The sequence below is a fragment of the Macaca nemestrina genome, chromosome 12 (genome assembly GCF_043159975.1).
Source record: "Macaca nemestrina isolate mMacNem1 chromosome 12, mMacNem.hap1, whole genome shotgun sequence".
NCBI classification, from domain to species: Eukaryota; Metazoa; Chordata; class Mammalia; order Primates; family Cercopithecidae; genus Macaca; species Macaca nemestrina.
In genome coordinates, this window is record NC_092136.1 from 69,406,926 (window position 1) to 69,432,377 (window position 25,452).

Consider the following 25,452-nt stretch of genomic DNA (forward strand, 5'->3'; position numbering starts at 1 on the left):
ATGTGGGAGTGGACTATATCTTTAATGCACATCTTTTTCTGTGTCCATACAAAATTAAAATTATCTGTGGAACTATTATTCTTTAACCCTATTGTAACAAAACTGCATGTTGCCAAAAAAAATAGATGACTTTCATCTAATGCTGTACTGAACAAGAGAAGCATAAATAGTAAGATGTTAATATTATCTCATTTACTCAAAAATGTTCAGTTATTGCCATTCCTAATGCTGGCATGGAATAAAATGTTGACTATACCTTTAGGGTCTCTTCAGTTGTGGAGTTACTTTAAAAATAAAGAACCAAGCTGTTATTCTATATCAATAAGATATCTTGCTCAAGGAAAAGACCTGAATAACTCTCTCCTGAATTTGTTTGGTCTTAATTCCATAAATGATGGGATTGAGAGTGGGTGTTACCACCACATAAAGATTAGCAAGAAGGATATGTTTATGGAGTGGTATACTGTGGCCCACAAATCGGTGAGCAAAGAAGGAAAAGAAACCTGATGCATAGAATAAGAGGATGACAATCACATGGGAGCCACAAGTATCCAGAGCCTGGAGACGGGTGCCTTGGGAAGGAGTTCTAAACACAGAACAAAGTATAAAAATATTGGAGATGATGATAAGCACCACATCCAGGCATGTGGATAACAAGGCCACAATCACTCAATAGTAGATGTTGACTTTGATGCTGTCACAAGCCAGCCTGGCAGCGCCCATATGTTCACAGTATGAGTACCGAATAATGTTCCTCCTACAATAAGTAAGCTGACAAACCAGAAAAACCAAGGGGAAGCAGATGAAGAAACTCCTGATCACAGAGGCAATACCCATTTTTCCAATGACTGAGGTGGTCAGAATGGCAGTATATCTTAGTGGGTAACAAATGACCACATAACGGTCAAATGCCATGGCCAACAATATGGCCGACTCTGCCACAAAGATGCCAAGTGTAGGAAAAACATCTGAGATACACAGCCACTGAAAGAAATACCCCCAGCTTTGAACTAGAAGATTGTTAGCATCTTTGGTGTAGTGACTGTGGAGAGAAAGACATCCACTAGGGCCAACATGGAGAGAAAAAGGTACATGGGTTCATGAAGATTGTGCTCAGTAAAAATCAGGAATAACAAGAGGGCATTGCCCACAATAGCCACTATGTACATACAACAGATTGGGATGGAGATTCATGTGTGTGCATCTTCCAGTCCTAGGATCCCAGTCATAGTGTACCAGATGTCTCTTAGGTTAATGTGATTTGAAAATGCTGTCATCTTTTAGATTGTCCTCTAATACTAGACATCCTGGAATATGAGAGAGAGAGAGAGAGAGAAAGAGAGAAATGAAGGACTAGAGTTATTTTATCAGAATAAATGTAACCTTGGCATTGCAGCAAAGTAATTACCTTAAGAAAGGATTGGTGGTTACTCCTGACTCAAGGACGATAAATAAGTCAGAGAGACTTCACTGACATTAAAGTTATCATGGTTTTGTAGGGCTATTAATGGTAATAACAATAATAACTATAAACTTTAACAGATTTATAATATGGCATAAGCAGTAGGTTCAATACTTTATGGTTATTGACTTGGCAGTAAACATGAAGTCTCTTGTAGGTTCTTGCATGCACAGCATAGCATTTATCTTTGTCTGACTCACCATTTCTGGTGATTAAGCACATTCTCATTCTTGGAGCTCCAGAAATACATTGCTCACAATACTGTTGTGGTTTCTTTAGGATTCAACACCACTGAATCAATGACAATTATTATCCCTATAATTTCTTTTTATTTTTTTTTCCTCCAGAGTTGTCATGTTCTTTTTTTATTATTATTTATTTATTTATTTATTTATTATTATTATTATACTTTAAGTTCTAGGGTACATGTGCATAACGTGCAGGTTTGTTACATATGTATACTTGTGCCATGTTGCTGTGCTGCACCCATCAACTCGTCAGCACCCATCAACTCGTCATTTACATCAGGTATAACTCCCAATGCAATCCCTCCCCCCTCCCCCCTCCCCCCTCCCCATGATAGGCCCCGGTGTGTGATGTTCCCCTTCCTGAGTCCAAGTGATCTCATTGTTCAGTTCCCACCTATGAGTGAGAACATGCGGTGTTTGGTTTTCTGTTCTTGTGATAGTTTGCTAAGAATGATGGTTTCCAGCTGCATCCATGTCCCTACAAAGAACACAAACTCATCGATTTTTATGGCTGCATAGTATTCCATGGTGTATATGTGCCACATTTTCTTAATCCAGTCTGTCACTGATGGACATTTGGGTTGATTCCAAGTCTTTGCTATTGTGAATAGTGCTGCAATAAACATACGTGTGCATGTGTCTTTATAGCAGCATGATTTATAATCCTTTGGGTATATACCCAGTAATGGGATGGCTGGGTCATATGGTACATCTAGTTCTAGATCCTTGAGGAATCGCCATACTGTTTTCCATAATGGTTGAACTAGTTTACAATCCCACCAACAGTGTAAAAGTGTTCCTATTTCTCCACATCCTCTCCAGCACCTGTTGTTTCCTGACTTTTTAATGATCGCCATTCTAACTGGTGTGAGATGGTATCTCATTGTGGTTTTGATTTGCATTTCTCTGATGGCCAGTGATGAGCATTTTTTCATGTGTCTGTTGGCTGTATGAATGTCTTCTTTTGAGAAATGTCTGTTCATATCCTTTGCCCACTTTTGGATGGGGTTGTTTGTTTTTTTCTTGTTAATTTGTTTGAGTTCTTTGTAGGTTCTGGATATTAGCCGTTTGTCTGATGAGTAGATTGCAAAAATTTTCTCCCATTCTGTAGGTTGCCTGTTCTCTCTGATGGTAGTTTCTTTTGCTGTGCAGAAGCTCTTTAGTTTAATGAGATCCCATTTGTCAATTTTGGCTTTTGCTGCCATTGCTTTTGGTGTTTTAGACATGAAGTCTTTGCCCATGCCTATGTCCTACCTAGGTTTTCCTCTAGGGTTTTTATGGTATTAGGTCTAACATTTAAGTCTCTAATCCATCTTGAATTAATTTTTGTATAAGGAGTAAGGAAAGGATCCAGTTTCAGCTTTCTACTTATGGCTAGCCAATTTTCCCAGCACCATTTATTAAATAGGGAATCCTTTCCCCATTTCTTGTTTCTCTCAGGTTTGTCAAAGATCAGATGGCTGTAGATGTGTGGTATTATTTCTGAGGACTCTGTTCTGTTCCATTGGTCTATATCTCTGTTTTGGTACCAGTACCATGCTGTTTTGGTTACTGTAGCCTTGTAGTATAGTTTGAAGTCAGGTAGCGTGATGCCTCCAGCTTTGTTCTTTTGACTTAGGATTGTCTTGGAGATGCAGGCTGTTTTTTGGTTCCATATGAACTTTAAAGCAGTTTTTTCCAATTCTGTGAAGAAACTCATTGGTAGCTTGATGGGGATGGCATTGAATCTATAAATAACCTTGGGCAGTATGGCCATTTTCACGATATTGATTCTTCCTATCCATGAGCATGGTATGTTCTTCCATTTGTTTGTGTCCTCTTTTATTTCACTGAGCAGTGGTTTGTAGTTCTCCTTGAAGAGGTCCTTTACATCCCTTGTAAGTTGGATTCCTAGGTATTTTATTCTCTTTGAAGCAATTGTGAATGGAAGTTCATTCATGATTTGGCTCTCTGTTTGTCTGTTACTGGCAAACCGGATTCAGCAGCACATCAAAAAGCTTATCCACCATGATCAAGTGGGCTTCATTCCTGGGATGCAAGGCTGGTTCAACATTCGCAAATCAATAAACATAATCCAGCATATAAACAGAACCAAAGACAAGAACCACATGATTATCTCAATAGATGCAGAAAAGGCTTTTGACAAAATTCAACAGCCCTTCATGCTAAAAACGCTCAATAAATTTGGTATTGATGGAACGTACCTCAAAATAATAAGAGCTATTTATGACAAACCCACAGCCAATATCATACTGAATGGGCAAAAACTGGAAAAATTCCCTTTGAAAACTGGCACAAGACAAGGATGCCCTCTCTCACCACTCCTATTCAACATAGTGTTGGAAGTTCTGGCTAGGGCAATCAGGCAAGAGAAAGAAATCAAGGGTATTCAGTTAGGAAAAGAAGAAGTCAAATTGTCCCTGTTTGCAGATGACATGATTGTATATTTAGAAAACCCCATTGTCTCAGCCCAAAATCTCCTTAAGCTGATAAGCAACTTCAGCAAAGTCTCAGGATACAAAATTAATGTGCAAAAATCACAAGCATTCTTATACACCAGTAACAGACATACGTATCTTCTTTGAGGTGTAATAAAATATGGTAAAATGAACAGAACGTAACTGAACTGTTAGGCAATTTTGAACAATGCGTAGCCCATAGTCCATGTACACCATCCTGAAATCGTGATGTAAGACATTTTTATCACCTCCAGAAATTTCCCCTTCTTTCCTCTATGGAAAGTGTGCTGACAGACAACAGCAAGTCCTATTTTATACCGTAGGAGCAATTGTTTTACATTTGTCGGTGAAACATCAATGTCTCAAATTTCAATATTAACATTTTTATACCAGTACATTTATGATGTATGTGGGTTAGGGAGTCTCAGATTAGATATTTTTAACAGATTGTGCCAATGATTATTGTCCATGATCATATCCACAATATTTATATATACCTACTATGTATGTTTTTTAAACAACTATTCTTAAAACTTGATGTTCAGAGAGTCTTCCCATGTGATTCCCATGCACAGCTCTTTGTTCTGTAAGATATTTTCTATGACCAGGACATAAGGTTGGGAAGACAAGAAGACCCTAGTGAGAACCTGTCATAAGAAGTCCTGTATCTGTTTCTGTGCATCTTTATGAGATACTGTCCATTTAGCTGCCACCTCATAGGCCTTCTGGATGTTAGAAAAGTGGGCAGTCAACTGTTGTTCTGGTAGCTCTCTGAGAACTGAGTGAATTCCAGTAAAAGGAGCTAGCCAGTTGCATAGGTAGAAGCACAGGTCCCAGATGCTGTCATTTTGCAGTTATGTGGTAGTAACTCTGTGCTTCCAATAGAAGGGCAGAAAAGATTATATTTTAGAAACTCTGTAGTGATGGAAGTCTGAACAATCCCCTGGAGGTTTGTCTAAGAACCTATCAACTGTACACTTTACACAGAAGCTTTTAGGAAAACTGTTGTATTTAAAGTGGGTTTCATAAAATTACAGCAAATTTATGAGTTCAGTATACTAAAAATGATTAATCTACTGTCCTTAAAGTTGATCTGACTTAATCACATTCTAAGTAAATTTAGAGGAGACCCTTTGTTTAAATATCCCAACTTTGAAAATGTACTATATTTATGCCAATCAACTACTTTTCAATTAACATGGTGATTAAGGTCCCTATTCAGAAAACTTTTCTACCAATCGATGTGTTTGTGAATCAAAAGTAGCAACATAGGCCTATGAGATCTCACCATATCCAAATTTTATTGTCGATAGAATTAACAGGAGGAAAGATCATTGAAAAGGAGGCATGTAAGAATAGAATGCAATGAATAAGTAGAGAAAAGGGGAAAGGACATTGCATTAACTAAAACAGTCTGTGCAAAAACTCCAGAGATATGAAGAAAATTTGCTACATATGAAAAAGATGATGATAGTGGAGCTATATCAAATATCATATGTGCTCCAGCATACAACGAAACAGAGTATTTTATTACATAAATACCCTCTCCCTCAATTTTCTTTCTCGTGAGGCAATTCTTATAAAATCCCATAGGTAGGAAATAGTAAACTCCATTGAAATTTCTAACCATTCTTTCCTCCCATAGAGCATATCTGCCACTTCTTATGATATATGCAGATATGTTGTTCAGTTTGAACCAGGGAGAAATGAGATAAATTTCATAAACCATTGTTTCTCACAGGCCAGTATGCTTCCTACAGAGAACAAGATATATAAGGCATATAACTCAGAAGCAAAGACAGGAGAACTTGGATACGTATTTTAATCTTAAAGTTCTGTCATTTATGTCTCCAGTTTTATTATAATAGAGTGTATAATCAGCTTTTTTGCCTTCACTAAAACAGTTTTTAAAAACAAAAATGATATTCTTGTATATCATCTCTTAGAGTTTCTAAGAGTCTGTAATTATATGAAAGCAAAGCTACACTACTACACTAAATAATTCTCATTTATTTATAAAGATTTATGAACCTGTTTATCAAAAGTATGGAGAATCTACTGTAAGGTAGATAATGTTCTAAGTGCTTATAAGATAATGTAAAAGGAAAATTATTAAGCAATCATATACTCTCCCAAATGCACACATGCATGCACACACACACAGCTTGGGAGTTTGCCCTTTTTTCTTCCCAGAGTGGAGTTTATTACTTATTTATCTTTCAACATACAGATTTCAAAGGCATGGCTAGTTATCTACATTCTGTATATAAGCGTTCGAGCTTTATTACATTCATTGGATGGCTCAGTTTTCTACTCCATGACTAAAATTAATTTCTATTTCCATACATTTATATATATTATACATAAATAACATTGGCTTATAGCTCTCCTGCAATGTTATCTCTTAGAACCAATACATCAGTTTCCACCCAACCACCTAACTCCTCTTTGGAAATCCAAGGCTGGAGTCTGCCCACACATGCATCTCCATCCTGTCTGCCTGGTCTACCTTCTTGCGATGATGGGTAATTGTGTTTTTTGTGTTCAACATCAATACAGTATCTAGTCTGCATTAGCCCATGTATTCTTCCTATGCATGCTCCCTATGAATGACCTGATGCTTATCACTGTAGTCCTTCCCTAAATTCTTACTATCTTCTTCTTCAGTGACAGAGAAATAAGCTTTAAAACTTGTCTTATTTAGATGTCATGTATCTACTCCCTGTTCACCATGGAGTTGGGATTCATGTTGGCCATGACCTTTGACCTGTAAGTTGCCATCTGCAACTCTGTGAGCTATTCTGCTATCCTTATCTGTGGAATAATGTTGGCTTTGAGTGTGACCACAGTCCTATATGGACTCCTCATTCTTTTTACTGCTGAGGCTTCCTTACTACACAACTGATGTCATTGTCCACACTTACTATGAATTCCTGACCTGATTGAACTAATCTCTGCTAATACTAGTGAAGCAATGTCATTGTCTGGGGTAAATACCTGAGGTTGTTTGCCTTGTGCCAAGGAAATCAAGGACACCGACACATGTGGGATGAGGTAGAGGTTTAATAGGTGAAAGAAAGAGAAAAGTGAATAGCTCTCCCTCCTGCAGAGAGAGAGGGGCACTTAAGTGGATCTTCCCTTTTTGTGGTGAAGTGCATAAGGTTTTGTAGGCCGGCTTGAGGTGGAGGTGTCTGACTTACATAGGGCCCAAAGATTGGTCGGCCCAAATGGATATGACGTTTACATAGCACTGGAAGAAGCTGGCTGCACCACCCTAATCTTCTATTATGCAAATGGCTTCTGTACCTGGCCAGCGCCATGTTGCTTACTCCTTACTGTACACGTGGTTGGCAAAGAAAAGGGAAGATATAACCGCCATTGTGAACATGCCTAGTTCCCAGATATCCCCTTTCCTATTGGCACAATTGCTGGCATTCACCTGTGCAAGCTTCTAGCTTGCCTTTCTATGTCTGCAGCTTGATTTTGCAGGCTGCTCTTTGTTAGAAAACAAAATGATTTGGGAGATGCTTTTCGTTAAAAGGAAAATCTTATGGAGGATTTCATTACCTTCACTATCTGCTGAAATAATTTCTTTTTAACTCATATATCACTAGGATCCATAGATTTTATGGCTTCTTTTAGTACTTCCTTATCAGTGGAATGAAATTCATATTAATAATTTTTTTTTTTTTTTTTTGAGACAGAATCTTACTTTGTCACCCAGGCTGAAGTGCAGTGGCGCAATCTTGGCTCACTGCAATGTCCACCTCCTGGGTTCAAGTGATTCTCCTGCCTCAGCCTCCCGAGTAGCTGGGATTACAGGCATGTGCCACCACGCCCAGCTAATTTTTTGTGTTTTTAGTAGAGATGGAGTTTCACCATGTTGGCCAGGCTGGTCTCAAACTCCTGAACCTAGGTGATCTTCCTTCCTCGGCTTCCCAAAGTGCTGGGATTACAGGTGTGAGCCACTGTGCCTGGCCAATAGTCATCTTTTATATTTAGACTACTCAGGCTTTGTTATACTTTCACACTAGATTCAAGGCCTTGAGCAGACAAAGATTTTCCAGACAAAGATTTTCAAGGCCTTTGTCTGCTCAAGGCCTTGAATCTAGTGTGAAAAATCACACTAGATTCAAGGCCTTGAGCAGACAAAGATTTTCCAGATAAACATCAGGTTCATGTTTATTTTTAAAATATGGTTAATATATGAAATAGAGTAGATCTTGACAAGTTAACAATATATAATAGTTTGTGAGTGACTTTATTATTTTTCAGTTCAGTAGTCCCCTCTTATCTGCACTTTCATTTTTGACAGTTTTGCTTTCCATGTTTTCAATAACCTGTGCAATCCAATCAACTGCAATCCAAAAATAAGCAAATACACTACTATGTGATATTTGAGACAGAGAGACCATATCCACATAACTTTTATTATAGTACATTGTTATAATTGTTTAATTTTTATTATTAATTGCTGGTGTTCATCTCTTACTGTTCCTAATTTATAAATTAAATTGTATCATGGTTATTGTGTATTTAGGAAAAAAAAACATAGTGCATATAGGATTCAGTACTGCTCATGGTCTCAGGCATCCACTGCCTTGGAACATATTTCATGCAGATAAGGGAAAACTACTGTATGGCATCATTTCTTAATTCGTATATGCCCAATATCAAGAATTGAGTTCAACACATTAGCCATTTACTATTGTTAAGTAATAAAACTCACCTATTCCATTAATTCCTGGCATAAGCACACGGATTTTCACCTGCAATAACTAATTTCTAGGTGTTAGTCTAAGTTTATAGAAGCACTGTATTTTTTCTCTTTAGTGGCAGTTATGATTTAGGAACTGAAGATAGAAGAATAACTATTGGTACAGCATATACTTGAAAATCATGGTATCTTTATACTATCATAAAACTAAAGGCGTGATTGAGACTTAGCTAATTTCATAGTCTTTTTTAAAAAATTTATTTTAAGAGAACAGACTTCTGTGACTACTATAGAGATTTTATATGTCAGTGCATGTCACAGCTAGAGCTTAGAAATTATTTTGCCACATAAATAATGTATCCTTTGGATATTTTGGAGGAGTGTCTGTGTGTGTGTGTGTGTGTGTGTGTTGTATTTAGATAGTTAGATTATCTTAATTTTGGGAAAATTATAAAAGAAGGAGCAGAAAAAGAAAAATGGTTATCAGCTAAAAATCTACATGTAAATTTTCTATTTTATTTTAATATTCTTCTTAAAGTAATCATTACTTCTGTTGTACATTTTCTATTTTATTTTAATATCCTTAGTGTAATCATTAAAGTAATCACTACTTCTTAAAATAATCTTAATCATTAAAAGTAGCGTGTTAAAGACATTTATCTTCAATAAAAATTATTTAAAACTAATGTCAAGTTTGAAGAGAAACGTTCTTCACAATGATAATGACTATATTTTTCTGATATGCAATTTATATATTTTCACTTTAAAAAAGTCAAATAACTTAGAAAGTATAAAAAGAAGAAAGTCAAAATACTATTCTGATGACGAAAAGAGAAAAAAGAGACACACACACATATGCACACATAACAGGTACTTTGGTAGACTTAGTTGAAAGACTTTAAAGGCCTTTCTCTAAATCCAGTTTCACTTCAACCTCTGAAAAAAAGACTCTGAATAGCCTGTCTTATTTTGAATAATTTTTGTCTTAACTTCGTCATCCAAACTAAAGTCTTCTGTTTGTAAAATAAAGTTTTCAACAAACAAAAGGAAGGAACTTCCAACTTAGTTACATAAAAAATTTAAAAAGAAAATTCTGAATTTTCATGAATTACTTTTGAAGATTTAACTCAAACTCAAGATTGGGATCAATATGTTTTGGTTTTATTCAAATAAGTTAAACTATTTTATATATCTCTTAAGGGAGACCACTAAAAAATATTAGTTAATATATTTACTTAAAAAAATGAAGCGAAACCTGGAACCATAAACAATAAATCTAGGAAAAAACAGAAAATGTACTATATAACTCAAAATAAAGTAGGAGAAGCAAATCCAAGCACATGAATAATTACTTTGAGTGTAAAAGGTTATTGTTGTAAATCTGGTTAAAAAAAAAACCACATGATTATCTCAACAGATGCAGAAAAGGCCTTTGAAAAATTCAACAGCCCTTCATGCTAAAAACTCTCAATAAATTCGGTTTTGATGGAACGTGTCTCAAAATAATGAGTTATTTATGACAAACCCACAGCCAATATCATACTGAATGGGAAAAAACTGGAAGCATTCCTTTTGAAAGCTGGCACAAGACAGAGATGCCCTCTCTCACCACTCCTATTCAACATATTGCTGGAAGTTCCGGCTAGGGCAATCAGGCAAGAGAAAGAAATAAAGGGTATTCAGTTAGGAAAAGAAGAAGTCAAATTGTCCCTGTTTGCAGATGACATGATTGTATATTTAGAAAACCCCATTGTCTCAGCCCAAAATCTCCTTAAGCTGATAAGCAACTTCAGCAAAGTCTCAGGATACAAAATTAATGTGCAAAAATCACAAGCATTCTTATACACCAGTAACAGACAAACAGAGAGCCAAAACAGGAATGAACTTCCATTCACAATTGCTTCAAGGAGAATAAAATACCTATGAATCCAACTTACAAGGGATGTAAAGGACCTCTTCAAGGAGAACTACAAACTACTGCTCAGTGAAATAAAAGAGGACATAAACAAATGGAAGAACATACCATGCTCATGGATAGGAAGAATCAATACTGTGAAAATGGCCATACTGCCCCATCAAGCTACCAATGACGTTCTTCACAGAATTGAAAAAAACTGCTTTAAAGTTCATATGGAACCAAAAAAGAGCCTGCATTGCCAACACAATCCTAGGTCAAAAGAACAAAGCTGGAGGCATTACGCTACCTGACTTCAAACTATACTACAAGGCTACAGTAACCAAAACAGCATGGCACTGGTACCAAAATAGAGATATAGACCAATGGAACAGAACAGAGTCCTCAGAAATAATCCCACACATTTACATCCATCTGATCTTTGACAAACCTGAGAGAAACAAGAAATGGGGAAAGGATTCCCTATTTAATAAATGGTGCTGGGAAAATTGGCTAGCCATAAGTAGAACTGGATCCTTTCCTTACTCCTTATACAAAAATTAATTCAAGATGGATTAGAGACTTAAATGTTAGACCTAAAACCATAAAAACCCTAGAAGAAAACCTAGGTAATACCATTCAGGACAGTTTTATTCCATGGGCATGGGCGAGGACTTCATGTCTAAAACACCAAAAGCAACGGCAACAAAAGCCAAAATTCACAAATGGGATCTAATTAAACTAAAGAGTTTCTGTGCAACAAAAGAAACTACCATCAGAGTGAACAGGCAACCTACAGAATGGGAGAAAATTTTTGCAATCTACTCATCTAACAAAGGGCTAATATCCAGAACCTACAAATAACTCAAACAAATTTACGAGAAAAAAACAAACAACCCCATCAAAAAGTGGGTAAAGGATATGAATAGACATTTCTCAAAAGAAGACATGCATACAGCCAACAGACACATGAAAAAATGCTCATCATCACTTGCCATCCGAGAAATGCAAATCAAAACCACAGTGAGGTACCATCTCACACCAGTTAGAATGGCGATCATTAAAAAGTCAGGAAACAAAACCCCGTCTCTACTAAAAATACAAAAAATTAGCCGGGCGCGGTGGCGGGCGCCTGTAGTCCTAGCTACTCAGGAGGCTGAGGCAGGAGAATGGCGTGAACCCAGGAGGCGGAGCTTGCAGTGAGCCGAGATCGCGCCACTGCACTCCAGCCTGGGCAACAGCGTGAGACTCCGTCTCAAAAAAAAAAAAAAAAAAAAGTCAGGAAACAACAGGTGCTGGAGAGGATGTGGAGAAATAGGAACACTTTTACACTGTTGATGGGATTGTAAACTAGTTCAACCACTATGGGAAACAGTATGGTGATTCGTCAAGGATCTAGAACTAGAAATACCATATGACCCAGCCATCCCATTACTGGGGTATATAACCAAAGGATTATAAATCATGCTGCTCTAAAGACACATGCACACGTGTGTTTATTGTGGCACTATTCACAATAGCAAAGACTTGGAATCAACCCTAATGTCCATCAGTGACAGACTGGATTAAGAAAATGTGGCACATATACACCATGGAATACTATGCAGCCATAAAAAGGGATGAGTTTGTGTTCTTTGTAGGGACATGGATGCCACTGGAAACCATCATTCTCAGCAAACTATCGCAAGAACAGAAAACCAAACACCGCATGTTCTCACTCATAGGTGGGAATTGAACAATGACATCACTTGGACTCGGGAAGGGGAACATCACACACCGGGGCCTATTATGGGGAGGGGGGAGGGATGGCATTGGGAGTTATACCTGATGTAAATGACAAGTTGATGGGTGCTGACGAGTTGATGGGTGCAACACACCAACATGGCACAAGTATACATATGTAACTTGTGCACATGTACCCTAGAACTTAAAGTATAATAATGAAAAAAAAAAGAGCAAAAAAAAAAAAAACAAAGGTACTTATTAATCACTTTGGATATTGTCTGTTATAATCCATGGAATTAAGCACTTTGTAAAAGAAAAAGTATGGACTTTAATTCAGGTGTAATCATTTTTAATTTTAGTGACATAGGGGTTAAGTAAATAAATATGGAGCCAGAGATACATGAATTCAGATCCTGATGTCACCTTTTATTACCTATAAAATTTTGCACCATTTTATATTTTTTACATTTATCAACTTTCTTTTTTCTCACCTGTTTCATGGTATTTTTTCCAAATACATTTTTGAAGATCAAGTTGTTTCATAATATTTTTTCTTGATATATTCAGCAGATGTATTTCATACCAAATAACTCAACAGACCTCTGGGGAAAACATTTTTATTATCTTAAAGGATAGTTCAGAATAATTACTCCATCTAAAAGTAAAATAGACCTTTAGTTTGGGGAAAGGCCCTTTAATCCCAGAGGACCACTGATTCTCCTTCCACTTAGGGCTTTTCATCAAGTAGGATCTGCAGTCAGTTTTATTCCAGCTCGTGTTCATTCAGCACGTTTATTTGCATCTGGTCCTTTTAGAAGGTGGCTTTATGGATGACTGTCAGCTTTTAATTTGGATGAGTTAAGTTAGAGACACAGGACAGGAAAAGAGAGGAGAAAAAAAAGGAGACACAGGGCAAGAAAAGAGGGGAGAGAGCTACATTCAAACAACGGCATTTATAGAACTATGAGAACTGCAAAAAGGTAATGCTCAGCTCTTTAAATGTCCTTTGTAAAGTTAAAAATAAAGATTACAGGTATATACTAACAAGGAGAAATAGACCCTTCCTTTCATAACTGATGAAAGTTAAGTTACCTGTTAATTAGCTAAAATATAAGGAGCATAGGGTCAGAGATACTCCAAATTAAAATTAAAATAGCATTAAAACTGCTTGAACAAGACAGGCCGTGGAAGAAGAGACAGCTGTGAACAAACAACACCTGGTTTCCTTCCATTCAGCATTAGAAGTTGATCAATCAGAACTTCTGTGCAAAGAACATTATTTAGGAGTAACCTGAAAAAAAATGTGTCTATTTGTTGAAGTGATCAGGTGGGCAATCATTACATTCTTTTGTCACATTAACTCTTATTGTTTGTCATGTATTTATCCTCAAACTAGTTAATCTATAGAGATAAGAAGGAGTAGAAAGTATGGAAAGACATTTAAATCTAATAATATTTAAATCAATATGTGCATATTGAATGCACTTATTTAAGCATAGATATGGTTTGCTGAAAGAGCCTTCACATAATGTTAGAAAACCTTTAAAAGTCCCTGCGTGCTTGAATTTCTGGATATAGTATACCATAATTTATGGCAACACGGGAGAAAGTCTTAGATGTGTGTAGGTACAACATGAAATATGTTTCTCAGAAGTAATATGTTAATTAAAAAAATTCTGAGAGCCAACAGAGATGCATGAATAGCTTTATGTTTACCTGGAAGTGGAAATCTGGGTAATCAAGCTCTTTGAACCCTCAGCTAAAGCAGTAATTTACACAGAATCAACCTTCAACAAATGGTACTATCTCCCTGTTCTAAGAGTCCTGTTTTCTAATCATGGCAAAACAAAGCAGTGATAAAGGTAAACTAAAGAACAGAAGTCTTTTTATTTTACTGCAGGAAGAGATAGCAGGGACACTTGTCTTAACTCTAATACCTATGTGTGTTGCTTAAATCGTAATAAGTAATAGAAATGTAATTTCATTTAGGAAAGTATTTGGAAGCATCAATGGAACAGTGTTCAGAACATGGTTTTGGGGTCACATGGCTGTGCAACTACTCGTGTTTTCCTTCTACTAAACATCATTTCATGCCAGTCTTTGGGTTGGCTCTTGGTAATACCTAGGTATGCTACAGTTCCTACACTGAGGAAAATTTAATTTTATGAGTAAAAGAGATGTCATGAAATATATGAATAAATATAATATTCCACAATTTAATAAGCTGTCAAAGTGAAATATAAAAATGTATAAAAATGCAATGAGAGCAGAGAAAATTTCTGCCTAAAGTAATTCAACAAAGAGTCATAGAGGAGATTACTTTGACCTCAGTACTACAGGATGTGTAGTATGTTGCAAGGGGAAGTGGGGGGGAAAAGATGTGGAGGAAACTAAAATAAGATGGGTATGTGAAAACGTCAGAATTTTACAAAGAAGCATGGTGCATTTGGGGAATAGTTATAATTTTGGTGTTACCCTGTGGAGAAGATAAAGAGTAGCCTGGTGAAAAGGCTAGAAAGAATTGTTTGTTTTGTTAGCTAAAATGAAAATCTGCTTATGCTGTGCCTTTGCTTAGATATTTTTCTATATTACCTGTGGAATAATGATCAAATTCCAAGGCTTGCTGTATTAAATTCTTTCTTTATGTAAGATAATCTTCTAAGTTAACGTGTTTTAATTGACTTAATCATCTTTACAACCTTTTGATATCACCATTTTATAGACTAAAAACCTGAAAAATGAGATAGTGTTAGTATGATTTGGGCAACTTAAGCCTTATTGTGGAGATAAATGAAGTTAATAAAATAACACAGGAAAAGCCTATGATGGGAAAGCAAACAACCAGAAGAAAGAAAACAACCAAAAGCCAGAAGTGATAGCATTACAAGTGACAGCTGATAAATTTTAAGGTTCACTGGACTTTGTTTCTTCTGAGCTATATACAGTAATTTAAAGTATTGTGTAAAAAATCATTTTATAAAGCACAGGTTAAATTGGGAAAATTTCAAAATACCTTTGGGAGTATTTCTAATCATATATGTACTCAGTATAAAGTACTCTATATTCAAACACAAATACTGAGTAATGTAAGTCATATTTCAGTTTATGGGACACTTGGTGAGATTTTATAAATTATAATGAAGTACTCAGGGTTCATTATTTGGAATCTCATTATTATTAAATTCAACAGATTTTTCACCAATTAATGAACAGTATACAGAGCATGCTGTAAAAGGGATAATCAAAATTTTGTAAGAGGATATAAATAACCTTGTAATTAGCCTAAACTTATTTCAAAATTATATTTCAATTGCTTTGATGTAGATGTACAATACATATTTATAAAATCAGTAGTAATACTGATTAAATTCAAGGTATGATCAGTGATAAGTGCTTAATAATACAGAAACACATTTTAATGATTATTTTAAAGTGTTTTATAAAATAATACAAACAAGTTTAAGTGCAGAGTCAGTATAGGCATTTGCTTCAAATCATGAAAAAATTAACATTAAAAATTCATCAAAGTGTTGGTAGGTTATAGCTGACTATGCATTTAACTTCTGTGACAAGAGCTTTTGAGTTTAACATAACAAAACAGCTTAACTTTGCAGTCATGAAGAAATATGTTAGATTTTTTTGTGTCTCAGCCACGTTTTTTGTAATGTCATTGCATCATCTGTAACACCTTCAGCTTCTAATTACTAAAATTGAAAATATGATACTTAGCTTGCATAGGCTTTCCAGCTAAAAAATAATATAGGTAGATTTTAGGAAAATATATTTTTCATGTTAAGAGAAATTAAATATTACTTTTATCCCTTACTTCACATTAAAAAATCGATATAAACTGAACTCACCCTAATAGCGTAAAAATCAAGAGATGCCAGGTGCATTGATCCATCTTGTGACTAATAGGTTCAGATACAAATAATGAAAATTAAGAATCACAGGACACACTGGAGAATATATAGAAGTAGAAAATTAGGATTTCCTAAAACCAGGCTTAAAATAATTGGGCATATAAGATGGGAATGTTTCTCTTGAAAAAGAGAGAACTTAGTGAATACGTGACTTACTCTCCTGTTTAGGGAAGACTGCCATGCAGAAGATACGCAGTCTGTAGAACTCCAGAGGAAAGGGCCGATATTGCCTCCCAGATCCTAGGGACTGGTTCTGTGACAGCACTAGGAAAACAAAACACGTACTGGACTGTCTAAGAAATGAACAACTATACCTGACAGCACTCAGACATCAGCTAGAGAATTGTATTTTAGGATAATGTTAAACAGGAATTTGGGATAGATTAATTATAAGATTTTTTCCATTTGTAAAATCCGATGTTTCTATCAAAAGCTCATTTGTCCTATGATTAAATCAAACAGCAAATTCAAAAAATGTCATAAAATTTTTATTGTACATTGATTGCTAACAAAGTTTTTTTTTCTTTTAAAAGTTTCATGAGATTCATGACAATTTAAAATTACTACTTTCTATCTGGTTACACAGTTTTTGCTTTGTGTCATGGTATTTTTCACTCTAAAATACAAACTTGAAAGTATCTCAATGTGGTATTTTTGTATCTTCAGATTAGTTTTTCATTTGTTTTCAGATTTGGTTGTAATGACCTTGGCAGAAAAAATTTGCCTTAAACTACAGAAACCCAACTGCAAAGGCAGAAGCAGCAGCACCATGGGACCAGCCAATACATCCCAAATATCACCAAACACCTTCTTGCTCATGGGCATCCCAGGACTAGAACATCTGCATGCCTGGATTGGGATTCCCTTCTGCTGCATGTACATGGTGGCCTTGATGGGGAATGTGACCATCCTGGCCGTGGTGAAGGCAGAACGAAGCCTCCACCAGCCTATGTTCCTGTTTCTGTGCATGCTGTCAGTCACTGACCTGGTCCTCTCCACATCCACGCTGCCCCGCATGCTCTGACTCTTCTGGTTCAGAGCCCATGATATCACCCTTGATGCTTGCTTGGCCCAAATGTACTTCATCCACAGTGTTACTGCCATGGAATCGGGCTTCTTCCTGGCCATGGCCATTGACCGCTGTGTGGCCATCTGTGACCCACTGCGCCACGCCGCCATTCTCACACACAGTCGCATTGCCAACATTGGAGCTGCTGTGGTCCTCAGGGGAGTGGTCTTCTTTTTTCCACATCCCATCCTGCTCAAACAACTGCCCTACTGCAGAACTCAAATCATTGCACACACTTATTGTGAGTTCATGGCCGTGGTGAAACTGGCGTGTGAAGACACAGGGACCACCAAGCGCTACAGCCTCAGTGTGGCCTCTGTTATTGGGTCCTGTGATGGCTTTTTTATTGCTGTCTCCTATGTTCTAATCCTCAGAGCTGTCTTTCATCTTCCATCACAGGAAGCAAGTCTTAAAGCTCTAGGCACGTGTGGTTCCCATGTCTGTGTCATCCTCGTTTTCTATTCCACGGCTGTCTTTACCTTCCTGACCCACCGCTTTGGCCATAATGTGTCTCCCCAAATTCATATTTTCATTGCCAATATGTACCTTCTGGTACCACCCTTTCTTAACCCCATTGTTTATGGTATTAGGACCAAGAAAATTCGAGACCATGTCATTAGTTCTCTAAAGATAAAAGTTGCTCGACTAAGCTAAAATTGTTTGTAGAGATGGCAGAATCACAAAGGAGGAGGGCAAATGATTGATCCCTTTCTCATAACTGACATTAAATGTCACCCAAATAAATCAGACATTTAATCAAATTTTAATGGGGAAGAATGGTCATATGTAATAGAAACTCCCCAATTCTAGTGCATCCAGCTGGGTGTTATATATTTTGTGTGCAACTGGGTCTTGGGGAGCTTACTTAGAACTTGAATGGGAAAGGAATCTCCTTCTACTCTTTGCTACTAATGAACTTTGGTATAACTATGGGTAGTAATTTATTTTCAAATAAGAAGCGATTGAAAAAGGGGGAAAATCCATGGAAATATTTTAAAATTCCCATAAAGAACCTGTTACTGATAAATTCATGATAACTGTCAATATTCTGAAGAAGAGGGAATGTAACTGGCTTCACATCCCCTGCATACATCAAATAATTTTGTATGCGTGCAAAAGAACTGACACATGGTACAAGTTGCCAAACGGTAAAGGTGGAATGATCAACATTGCAATAATCAAGTCAACATATCTTTAAATAATCTACCGCTCATAGAATATTATCTCTTTACCAAAAATAACTTGTGTCTGCCACTGGTTTGTTACCTGAATTAAGATACTATCCTTTAAATTTTTTATCACAGAGTCTCCTGAAAACACAAGGAGCTTTATGCTTGACACTACATTTTTGGGACATTGCCTAGAGCTTTGTCAGGCCCTCTGAACTTGATTCAGATATGCTGGCCATCAGCAACATGCTACCACCTTTTGTTGAAAGAAAATATCTATTACAAAGCAGTCACTTTAAGTGTATTGGTGATTATAGTACTGGAAATATTAAAAATAAGATTATTATAGATAATATAAATTTTTTTACTGGAAAAATCTGAATTTTCTTTTCTTAAAAATGTAACTCATTTCTTTTCTTTTTGGCTAGTACAAAATTAAAAATACTTCAGATACAAGCAATAAATACACGCTAAATTTTATTAAACTGTTGTTCTCTTTTTAGTGATTTACAATTTTTAAAATATTATTTTCACCTTCTTTCTTTTCTTACTATTTGCTTCCTATTTAATCTTAAGCCTTCTTTAAGATAAATATCTCGGCTTCCTTTCTATATCCATCTTGTTTAGACACTACTAAATACCACTGTTTAATCTTTTACCATTTCTCACTAGGACTACTTCAAGTTTCGACTGAAGTCTTCAAGGCATTAGCTTGTAATTACTATTTTCAGTGCAGCACCTACATTAACAACAGAGTTATCTTCCTAAAAATTTGTGTGTGTGTGTGTGTGTGTGTGTGTGTGTATATATATATAAAAACTTGGTCATATTGGACCCATGCAAGATCCAGGATGGCAATGAACAGCTATATGAACTACTTTCCCCCTTTTTCCCTTAATGTTCTTCCACATAAGTTGCAGTCTTTGTACCGTCCATGAAGATTCACACCTGCATTCCAAACAATATATCTCTTCATACCTTCATGTCTCTATTAAGAATTCTACTCCGTACTCCATTCCTTTTTCATACCTAGAGAGAACTAGGCTTCAAGACATAACTCCTATTTAAACTCCTGCACCTTGTTTGAAAGATTAGATTATTTCCTTAAGTCATACTAACTAGAAATTCTTCCTACAACTGTTATAAAAAAAGTCACAGTGTACTGTAGTTAATTCTTAATAGCCCACTTTGTCAATTAAACTATTAGTAAAGTTAATGGTTAAGTGAACTGATTCTGAGGACAGAATACCAGAGTTAATTACTTACATTAGTTACTTACTGTCCTGCATATACTCAGGCAAGTTGCTGAAACTTTCTGGATCTTGCTGACACAGTAAACAAAATGAAGATTATAAAATTTATTTTCCTATAGAGTTTTTTTTTTCTTTTTTTTTAGATGGAACCTCACTCTTTCACCCAGGCTACAGTGCAGTTGTGCGATCTCGGCTTACTGCAGCCTTTGCCTCTCAGGTATAAGTGATTCTCCTACCTCAGCCTCACAAGTAGCTGGGACTACAGGCGTGTGCCACTACACCCGGCTAATTTTTTTTGTATTTTTAGTAGAGACAGGGTTTCGCTGTGTTGGCTAGGCTGGTCTCAAACTCCTGACCTCAGGTGATCTGCCTGCCTCAGCCTCCCAAAGTGCTGGGATTACAGGCGTGAACCACCAAGCCCGGCCATCTTATAGAGTTTTAATAATTAAATAAGTGAAAGCATATAAGACAATAGTCCCACACAGTAAGCCCTTAGCAAGTAAACATTAGTTAAGGCTATGGATTATCATTACAAATATAATTTTGTATGTATATTGTATGCCAGACTTTGTTATACATATGCACACACGCGCGCACACACACACACACACGCCTGTATATATACATGTGTGTATATATATATATCATTTAAGTTATGTAATTATCACAGCAATCACAAGAACATGTGTTAGTCTGATTTTACAGGTGAGGAATTTGAACTCAGAGAGATTAATTAACCAAAGGTTACTTATTAAGTGACACAGTCTGGATTTAAACTAACATGAAAATACATAAGCCCACGTTTATAAACTGTCTTTTTTTACTTTTTACTCCTAATACCACTCAGTATTCTATGCCCATGTGTGTTCAATGAATGTTTCTGAAGGAAAGAATGAAGCAATAAGATATTTGGAATCACTTGTCATATATTTTAGAACTCCTAATCAGGTGATAGTTTTAATTAAGTATCTGAATTAAGATTATAAGAATATTGTTTAATAATCTTTGTTAAGCTAATGGAGAAACACGACAATAACAGTAGGAACAGATCTCTCCAAGGCTAAAGAGAAGAGAACCCCTAGGGACATGGAGAACTTCAAGACTTACATCTTATTTATTTATTTATTTATTTACCATTTCCTGACCATGAGCTACCTACTCTGGACCCTCAGTCTATATTGTTTTCTTATTTGAAACTACCCTTAATCATGGAGTTTAATTATATTTACTGATATAATTACATAACAAGATTGTTTACACATTAGGTTTGAAAATATGAACTATGGAACCTGTACTTTCAGGTTATCTGCCAATGAACATCAGATTGGAAATGTTCAATAACAATGAAAGTATATTCTCAAAAACACTGCATTAAATTCTACCTAAGAGATATTCAACTTTTTAATATAATTCATATAATAAAAACTCATATTTTTGGAGTGGCAAACTGTACCAGGTCATGCTGTACTCTGAGGAAAAGGGAGCAAAAGAGAAGTCCATGCCTCAGGAAGTTATATTGATTCAGGAGGGGGGCATGGAAGTGCTGGGTACAGAAAGGGGAGGTCCCTGGGGAGGGCTCCACCCTTGGGCCTGTACCCATGGACCTAAATGAGAAAAGGCACTCCTGTGGCAATTTCTTGCCCTAATGTTGCATTTTTCAAGATCACTCTGGCCTGCCATGCCCCTATCTTGTTATGGGTATTACATGAATAATGGTGGGGGTTAGGTTTCTAGTGTGCCCGTCACCCAAATATTGGACACAGTACCCAGTAATTAAGTTTTTAACCCTTACCTGTCTTCCTCCCTCTTTTGGAGTGCCCAGAGTCTATTTTCTACATCTTTATGCCCATGTGTACCATTTGTTTATCTTCCACTTATAGGTGAGAACACACGATACTTGATTTTCTGCTTCTGTCTTAGTTCACTTATGACAATGGTCTCCAGCTGCATCTATATTGCTGTAAAGGATATGATTATGTTCTTTCTTATGGCTACATAGTGTTCCATGGTGTGTGTGTGTGTGTACATATGTAAAAAAATTACCATCAGGGTGTTGACATCCCACCACCTTCTCTAACCAAATAGTTCCCAACATTTTCTTTCCCTTTCTAGGTCTACTCACAAGTTTAGTTTCTTATTCCTGCAAGAAGCCCTTTTGAAACTCAGTTCTCCCTAACCCTAGTATTATACAACATATTTTTTTCCCCTAGGACTCCTCTCTAGTACTTACTTCAGTCACTCCCGTGTTTCTTTTTTATATATCTTATTCACCAAACAATGGTAATTTTTCAATTATTATTTCACTTAGTACATAATTCTTTTGCCATTATTTTTGGTATGTGCTAATTCCATCTAAAAAACCAAGACTCTTAATTTAAGTGTAAGTTTTACTTATGGAAGCCCCAAAGTCACTAGAAATGAAAATGACTATTGATTTTGAAGTAAGCTATAGCAATTTGTGTGCCATTATAGACACAAGCAACTCTGTCTTGAATATAATCCTTCCATGGCTCCAGACTTTCTTTAATTTTCATCCTAAATAATTTCTCAATTTGTACTCCTCCCTCTGGAGTTCCTAAACCAAATCAGCATACCTCCTACAATACACTAACAGTTCTACAGCACTTCTGAACATTTGCTGTTATCCACATGTGCTATCCTCAATGATTTACTATGGGATTTGTTCCCTGAATATCCAAGCTATGAAAAACACGTTGGTTAAGTAAAAGGCCACTAGGGATGAAGGACGGCCAGGGAAAACCAACATAAATCTGCCTCAAGCCCACACACCTTCATCTTATCCTGGAGATCCACAGATCTTCCTCATACTTCAAGTGGATTTTGTTAGTCTTTGAGTCATTGTGATCAGACTCACAACTATCTACAGGTATTACTCTAGAAAAAGGGACAACAGAGGGTGGGGGAAATGTTAGAAAACTCTGAAGTGCAAAAAGTCATATAGGAAAAGTCTTTTCAAATCTTCTCAACCAAAATGCCACAATCGTTAACCCTTGTAAGACCATGGTTAGTTTCTGCAGTGCTTAGAATGACTAATAACATTATTTAGAAAATTATAAATATCTTTTGAATTTTTACCTAATGTTGCCTTTACTTGCTGGCAATTGCTTCTGATCATTCAGACCAAAACTTGCCTTTTTGCTTTCAAAGTTCCAATGTTATCCTATTACTACTACCAGATAATTTTTATCCATAGTATTCCTGATAAATGATCATTTGTTTCTACTTGAAAACTCCACTGATGATGAGCTTCTAGTTTTACAAGAAAGGCTTTCTGTTTGTTTTTGTAAAATCCTATGTTTGTGATAGAATCCTGTACTTTATTATTAAACTAAAATGTATATATTTATTCATTTATTATTTTACTTTTTAACACCTTTTACTTGGCCAGGTATCTACCTCTGGTGAGATATATATATATATATACACACACACACACACACACACACACACATACACACACACACACACACATACATATATATAGTTGTTTTCCCTTTAACACATAAAGAATCTAAAAATATTTGAAGACAAAATGACCAGAATCGTCAAATATTTCTTCTTATGATACCAGTTTAAGATGACCCACTTTCCTAGTCAAAGTTCTTTCTAAAAACCAAACAAAACAAAATGAAAATTATTTTTTCCACATTTCTTTTAACTTTGTACTTCATAGAAAAGTAAAAAAAATGCATTTCTAGGGCAATAAAACATTCAAAGAATTATGCTATGAATATATATGTATTTATTCAATATTGGAATTTAGTGACAGACTTAATCTTCACTACCAACTTTGCAATATATGCCTCATCCCATTTTGTTGAGATTTTAAAAAATGAGTCTGAAAGCATTAAATACCTTAGCCAAATCACATAGAATAAGTGGCAGGGCTGAGATTCTATCCCAGACATGTATTATCTCAAATACCTTGGTATTTTCACTACAGCAAGTTACCTTCCAGGAGACCTATCACTAAGCTATGGTGTGCCTTTTACCAAATGGAGTTGGCATATTAAAACTTATATTGAATAACTAAATTGATGATGAAATGCTCAGTAGTGTTTTTAAAAATATGCTACCCTATTTGAGGATCTTACAAATTTAGAGTAAATTAATTTTAAAAAGCTCCACTCAAAGTTTATATAATCTAACCTTAAGCATCTTAAATTTTGTTTTAAAGAGTAACACTATGGCCAAAATAAAAATATATAATTAGTTAGAAGAAACTTAAAAATGATGAATTGGCATTAAAAATTGTGAATATACTAAATTAGAATTTAGAATTCAATTGATACAGATATAAATAAAAACACTAATAATTCAAGTTCATTAACTAAAGCAAAATAGTCAACACAATATTAACATTTCTATACTTTTATTTTTGAAGCAACTTTGTGGTACACTTTTTTATTCTTTAAGTTTTTATTGAAAAATTTTTTTTCTGTTATTGTTGTTTATAGAGTTGGAATGTTTCTAACAAAATCTGAAGTCTAAAACTTAACAGCGAAATGTAATTATAATCATATTATCAACAAAATGTCTTATTTCTATAGACATATTTTTGTATTTATTATATATTTGTTTGGTTTCAACTTTTAATATGGTGAGTATACTCTTTGATCTATGAAAGCCATAATTTGGTTAATTTATTTTACAAATAATTTGTAAATATGTGTATCTATTTAGAATAGTTACATAAGTTAAAATATTTAACAAATACAATAAATTCTTATTTCTATAGAAAACTGTGTTACCATTAACCCCCAAACTATACTCCCCTTATAAAAACACACAGATACAAATATGTAAAGAAAACTATTAATTAACTTTATCTATACCCACTCTCAAACCTGGCTTTATTGAGGTTTGAGATATCTGGAAACTTAGTATTAACTAAGTTATTATCTAGTGAGGTGATTTTGAATTCCACATTTGTCATCCGAAACATCTGTTATTCCTCCAGATTACCCTCATGCTTCCTAGGCATAAGATCAGCAGACTTTCTAGGTTTCCTTTGTCAAAATCAACAATTTGTAACTAAATGTTCCAGGATGAGTACCAAAGCACCAACTCCAATCCCAGAAACTGGGGACAATTAATTGGGTATGATAAAACTGGGTAGGATTAAATTTAGCTTCCTTGTCTTGAGTGAAAACTATGCTTTCTGGCTTGTTCATGTCCTTACTCCATGTCTGTAATGTTGAAAACATTGTCCTGCAGTGGACTGATACCTAGAAAAAAATTCCTAGAGAATTGTGAAACTTGAATGTTAGATAGAATCAGAGCTACAGGAGAATCTAAAAAACTTGAGTTGATATATCCTTATTGAAAATTTATCTCTGAGACTGCATGTCCTTTTTGCAGAAGACATAGCCAAGGATCATTCCTCTCTCCATCCCAAGTAGCTGAAACATTCGTTTGATCATTAGTTTACACAAAATAATCGTGAGTTTCACCACCATAAACTACTGTAAGGACCATCATTTTATAGGTGCAAATGATCAATGATTCCAAA

At 35.6% G+C, this 25,452-nt stretch overlaps 2 pseudogenes; one reads left to right on the forward strand and one right to left on the reverse strand.

Moving 5' to 3' along the window:
* Positions 1-318: 318 nt before the first annotated feature.
* LOC139357338 (olfactory receptor 52Z1P-like) lies at positions 319-1,277 on the reverse strand (annotated as a pseudogene).
* A 15,920-nt stretch (positions 1,278-17,197) lies between these two features.
* On the forward strand, positions 17,198-18,151 carry LOC105468914 (olfactory receptor 52M1-like; annotated as a pseudogene).
* Positions 18,152-25,452: the final 7,301 nt, after the last annotated feature.